The 6,575-nt window shown below is 41.2% G+C and overlaps 1 long non-coding RNA gene across 1 annotated transcript in view; it reads right to left on the bottom strand.

Moving 5' to 3' along the window:
• Positions 1-673: 673 nt before the first annotated feature.
• Positions 674-6,575, bottom strand: part of LOC119566146 — a 161,672-nt gene continuing 155,770 nt past the window's right edge. The window contains exon 8 of the long non-coding RNA XR_006290232.1: positions 674-1,010. This is a non-coding gene — a long non-coding RNA (uncharacterized LOC119566146). The remainder of the gene's footprint in view (positions 1,011-6,575) is intronic.

The raw sequence follows: 6,575 nt of genomic DNA, 5'->3' as shown, positions 1-6,575 counted from the left end.
GGTGAGGATTTTTATCAAGCCTTCCCCAGGAAAGGGAGTGTAGGGCTTGGGGGGATTTGGGGGGGAAAGATGTTTCCAAGTGGGCTCTTTCCCGGTTATATTTTGTTAGATGCTTGGTGGTGGCAGCAATAAAGTCCAGGGACAAAACGTAAAATAGTTTGTACCTTGGGGAAGTTTTAACCTAAGCTGGTAAAAAGAAGCTTAGAGGGTTTTTCATGCAAGTCCCCACATCTGTACCCGAGAGTTCAGAGTGGGGAAGGAACCTTGACAGCATCTCTGGTGCAGCAGCCATAAACCAGTGGGAGAGTCTCCTGAGTTTTGCATAACTGGCTATTTTCTTTAAGCATAAGGGGAGCCCAGAGCTGCTCTCTTGTTCTGTAATTAGCATAAAATATAAATGATAAAGAAAGTTGTGGTTATGATCTGTGATGTGCACACCTGGTCACAGGGAACTGGACTGAGTCCCGATAGCACCACATAAGCCACCAACCAGCCATCAAAAGGTCACACTTTTGAGAACTCTCACTCAGTGATAGATTAGAAGTGAAAGTTATTTTGTGTTATTACCAATCCACTGAACAATCCATTCTAATGGTACATCAACATAACCGTGTTTATTCTTTAAACATCTGTAATAGCGTAGCTATTGCATGACGGTGCAGATCACTATTGCGTTATCAGAAAATCATCCCTATGCAGCAAGGCACTTGAGCACATGTTTCCTGTATCATGGCCTTAAATGAAGCTTCTCAGGGCAGGGGTAATGTCTTTTATGTGCTTGTAAGGTGCCATTTACTTGTCAACTGCATCTGTTCTGTTGGAGCTCAGCACCCCTTTAAATCAGACCATTACTTCTGTATGTGGCACTGCTGCTGGGCTACCACGTCCACTTCTAGTGTCCACACTTCAGGAAGAATGTTGATACATTGGAGAGGGTTCAGAGAACAGCCACGAGAATGATTAAAGGATTAGATAATATTCCTTCTAGTCATAGACTCGAAGAGCTCAGTCTGTTAACGCGTAACAAAAAGAAGATTAAGGGGTTACATGAGGAACAAATATTTGATAATGGGCCCTTCAGTCTGGCAGAGAAAGGTCTAACATGATCCAACGGCTGGAAGTTGAAGTTAGATTGGAAATAAGGTATACATTTTTAATGGTGAGAGTAGTTAACCATTGGAACAATTTACCAGGGGTCATGGTGGATTCTCCATCACTGATCATTTTTAAATCAAGATTGGAAGTTTTTCTAAAAGATTGGCTCTAGGAATTATGTCGGGGAAGTTCTATGGCCCTGTGTTATACAGGAGGTCAGTCGAGATGATCACAATGGTCCCTTTTGGCCTTTGAATACATGATCCTAAACATGGATTTAAGTTCCTAGTTTTAGGCATCCAAATCTGACCATCTTAACTGTAACCTCTTTGTAAAATGGAAATAGTGCTAATTGCCCCCACTTTGGGTTGTGCCTATGAAGCTCTGTTAAATAAGGATGCTGAAGTGCAGAGAACAGCTAGTGGAAGAGATGGGAATAAATCGCAGAAGCTCCTTATTTATTTCATCCTTAATTTTATAAAAATAATAAGAGATGCATATCTGAATATTCTAAGCATCTCATTTAAAAATACAATAAATCACAGAAACAGCAACCCAGAATACATAATAATACTGAGCATCCAGCAGCACAGAAATAAACCAGATTCCCTACTTTAATTTTAAGCATCAACTCAGATGATAGTTGCTTCCTCAGCAGCCCTCCTAAGGAAATGTGCCTTGAAAATGTGACTGAAGGTCAGTAGAGCTAGGCTATTTCAAATCCAAATCCTTGTTCCTCTCAATTCTTACTCCAAGATTAAGGAGGTATTTTGGTGGGGGAAAGGACTACAGTTCCCTGGTACATTTGAAAATAGGACCCAGCCAGTCTAGAGTAATCCAGCAGAGGCGATTAATTGAGGGTGAGGCTAAATTAGCTATTCCTGCACTGCTGCTGGGCTGAGGTGGATGGATGGTGGTGGATAGGGCAGCACACTGGGACTGAAAAGACCTGGGTTCTATTGCCTGCTAGGCCGAGACTTCCTGTGGGACCTACCACAAGTTGTTCAACTTACCCCCAGTTTTCCATCTGTTTAAGAAACGAGAGAGAGAGAGAGAGAGAGAGAAATATTATCTCATAAGGGTGTTGTGAAGATAAAATCCATTAATGACTGTGAGGGGTTCAGTTACCACGGTGAAGAGGACTACATAAGTTTCTAAATAGAAAGAGGGAGGTGCTACAAAAATATAGGACAAAAGCCATTTAGGGGCGTGGAGTGTATGTGTAGCAACACATCGCAGTGAAAAGCAGGCTGCCTCCACACTGCAGTGTGTAGCTACACTTGTCGGTGAAAGGCTCTGGCAGTGGAGGCGAGAGACAGCAGGGTAAAGCTTCAGAAGCTCCCTGCTGCTGTAGCCTTTCGCTGTGGCAGGGAAAGGCTCCAGCAGTGGGGACCTGACAGAGCTTCTCCTGTTGCGGGGGAAAGGCTCCAAGAGCAGGGAGGGAACGGGATGCTACGCTGTTAAAAATAGCTGTGTGGACAGGGAGGCACAGCTTGGGCAAGTCAAGAGCTGTTCACAGCATATACTTGGATTCATACACACACACTTCAGGCACGTCTTTTCTCACCTCACCAGCTATGCTGCTATTATACCTCTGCTAGGGGGCTACGCAGGTACAATATGCTACATGCTGCTGGAAGTGGTGTGTAGTGTAGGTTAGCCTAAGGGTAGAGAAAGCAGAGTATGAGTCTAACTTAGGGTGTGTCTGCCCCGCAAGTGAACATGTGATTGTAGCACAGGTAGGCTTTTCTAGCACAGGTAACAATAGGAGTGACAATAGACATGGATGCGCAGGCTGGCAACCCGAAGACAAGCCCACTGGGGAGCCTAGGTACATACTTGGTTTGCTAGCCCATACTGAAGCCCATGGCACCCTGTTTTCACTGCTGTTGTCACCCATGCTAGCTAGATTAATGCTAGCATGGATATGCCTACCCATCACAATTGTCCTTTCACTGCCCGTGTAGACATACCCTAAATTAGATTCCGATGCTCTGCTCCCCCTATATGCATAGCTCTGCCAATGACATTAGTGGTAATCTTGTTCATGTAGGTTTAGCAGACCATCGGGTGAGTGCCAGCCTATGAAATCAATTTTTTCTCTTGTTTTAAAACAGATTGATATGATACCTTCAGTCCAGGGGGATTGGCATGTACAAAGACATGGCTTTTAACTTCAGCTATATTATCCCTGTGAGAGAGGCAGGAAAACAGGATACAAAAATCCCTCTGCCTAATGCTGAAATAGGCTGCAGCTATATACAGTAAACTATCTTTAGCCATGCTCTTAGCCATGAACTGCTTTTGCCCCTTCTCCTTTGAAATGAACCCTCTTGTCAATGAAAGACATAAGAAAGCTTTAAACTCTAAATTCACCTTTAAATGATTAAAATTTCAAAGGGGAGCAGCAAATTGTAGAGTTATCTGCTGAAGCTTTCGGTGATTAGCAACGAAACGTGTTTGATCTTCACCAGACAGTAGCAGAACAGAAGTTTCAGAGCTTTCATTCCCCTCTGGTTCTCTTGGCAATTAGCAGCAGCAAAACCAGTAATTTCTGTTTGTTTTTACAATAATATCCTGTTTTTAATCTACAGGAAAAGGAGTATGAAAGTAGCAGCCTTGGCAGTGGTTTGGAGGACAGGGGTTTGGTTTGGTTTGTGAAGTCTAGAAGTTCAGAAACAAAGGCTTGGAGGAATTTCTAAGTACAGTGCATGCCAAATGGAAAAGAAAATATCATGACAATGAAAGAGAGAAGCTATTTATTCCTCCTGCTAATAAATTCTTTTTCCAGGGGCTTTATTCTTCTTCAGTGATCTATTCAGAGGAGGTTACTTCTGAGCCTCCTTAAGTGAACACCTGTTAAGTGTTTAAGGGGCAGGGAGAGGCAACCATAGATCAAACATCAAGAATAGAATAGTAAAAATGGTTCCACATGATTCAATACCATATAAATGAACAGCTAATGAATCAATAGAATACATACAGCCAAGCTTATACATTAATATTAAAGAGATATATATTTGGGCAGTTTCTATTCAATGGTCATATTACATATGAAGAAGTGGCTAGATTATATTTTTCTCCATGAAAGGTAATATTTATTCAGCTAGTTAATCCCTTATTGTATCTCCATTTCAAAAGCTGGAAAGGAAGTGTGTCACTACCAGGAAAGGACATTTTAAAAACCAAATCTATCAGTGCAATATTTCAAAGAGCCATCAGCTAGAATAAATATTGACGCTATAAGTAAAGAATATGCAACTCAAAATAGAGACAAGTTAGAATCTAACAGATCTGCGCTGACTTCAGTAGACTTGGAAAGGGGCCATATCACTAATGGCTAAAGATATTTAGACTTTCTGATTAATTACTCTCATTTTTCGCTAACCTTTGCTCTCTTCTTAAGCTCCTTTCCCAGTTATGGAAAGCAGAACATTTGTCTAGGAAGAGTAAGAACTAGTAACAAGTGATACTCAGAATGGTAATACTTGGCACTCACTTTCAGAACATTATGGTCTGCAGGCTGTGGGTGAAGGTTCCTGTGTCCTGTTGCACGGAGGTCTCACCTTCCTGCATCCCAACAGAATGATATGGCAGAATCTCTGTAAGGGGGACTTCAGAGGTTTTTTTTTCTCCATGAGCCATTCCCCATGGGTTTTACTATGGGAGTAGGTGATCCAGGGCCATGTTTCCCAGTTATTCAGGCTGAGTTTTCATTTTCTTAATTTAAGCCTATTAGTCCTAATTTTATCCCTTTGTACCACAAGGAATAATCCCCCTCAGTCCTTGGTGTCTACATGCTTCTGATATTTTTTATATGATCTTTATTTCCCTCCATAGTCATTGATATAGCCAGGCTAGATTGGCCAAATTGTCAGGAACAAGTCAGTGGTTGGAGTTAATGGAGCCACAGTGATTTTCATCAACTAAACATATGGTCCTACATATTGAGGCCCAAATTTTCTAAAGTGCCCTCTAATTTTGGGGGGCCTGACCTGGAACATTCCTAAAACTGAGGCACCCAAAATCAAATATTTTGGCATCCAAAATATTGTCTTTAGTTCTTGTAGTCTTCCTTCCAATCGGTGCCTTCACCCCTTTAATTATTATCCTGGATTATTTCAGTAAGGAGTCAGGAGTTCCTGATAGACAGTCTGATGCAAAATATAGTTGGCCAAGTTCTGTGGTCCTTACTCAGCTTGGTTTATTGTTTACTCAATTCTTATTCGGGCAACTGCCGTTGAAGTTAAAAGAGTTGAGTCTCCTCTCACACCAATATGACACCGGTGTTAATTTGACTGACTTCAGTGGAGTTACTCCTCATTTACATTAGCGTATGCAACAGAAGGATCAGGTGAATTTGCCTTAAAAACCATTGTGCAAGGAATTTAGGATTTGGCTTGTTGTTAATAACAGCAGGAGGTCAGAATTTGCCTGAAGGCTTAGAAGTATTTACACTGATTTTAATTCACTACAATATTAGCCATTTGGGGGGCTAATCCAAATCCCATTGAAGTTAAAGGGAGTCTTTCCATTGACTTCAGTGGACTTCAGATCAAGCACTCAGTTGTAAAGCCATGGAATTATATATGCCTTTTTTGCTATTTCCTTAGTAACATGCAACCAATTCGCTCCTTTTTTGCTATTTCCTTAGTAAAATGCAACTAATTTCATGTTAAAAGGTTGAAAACATTGTGCCACAATTTGCACTCTGTTAATAACAGTGTCATCAGGGTTTCTGATCAATGTCTATTGGCCGCAGTGCTCAGAATTCATCGATGTCCCTCTTAAGCAGAGAGGTTATTTTAGTTGTGGTGCTGATTTAAGTAGAGAAGGGAGGGAAAAGAGATGCAGATCTCTTTCATATATTTTGCTGCAAAGCAAAAATGCATATTGGGATTTGCTGGGTATTTTAGTAGCTGCTTCAAGCTCAGTTTTGTTTTCCCACTTGTTTGAGTTTGATGGGAACATGGGACTGCCGTCTTTAAAACCGATACTGCTAGCTCCAGTGGACCCTTAACAGAGAAGTATTATTCGAATGAGTTCTTTATCAAAGAGGATTTTAGTGATTAATGTAATTGAGTAAAATATTTTGAAGTGCCTACGCGATTTTTAGAGCCTCTTCAACAAAAGAGACTTGGACACTTAGGAGTCTAAGGCCTTGTCTACATACAGAAGTTGTTCCGCTTTAAATTATACCAGTTTAGTAGTGGTGACGCAATTACAACAGTATAAAGGGGCTTATACTGGTTTAGCTTCAGGAAGGGGAATAAGGTATACTGTGTCCATGCTAGGAGTTGTACTGCTATAATATATCAGTAAACTATTGCACCCCAAATTGACATCGTTATATCAGTACAAAAACTGTCTAAACTAGTCCTAAATCTCAACTAAAGTCAATGTGACTTAGGCACCAAAGGGCCTGAGTCCCTTTTGAAAATGGGACTTAGGCCAGATTTTGAAAGCTATTTTGGCACCTA

Source organism: Chelonia mydas, chromosome 4, assembly GCF_015237465.2.
Source record: "Chelonia mydas isolate rCheMyd1 chromosome 4, rCheMyd1.pri.v2, whole genome shotgun sequence".
NCBI lineage: Eukaryota > Metazoa > Chordata > Testudines > Cheloniidae > Chelonia > Chelonia mydas.
Note: the sequence above shows the minus strand (reverse complement) of the source record. Positions and strands in the feature narration are given on the sequence as shown.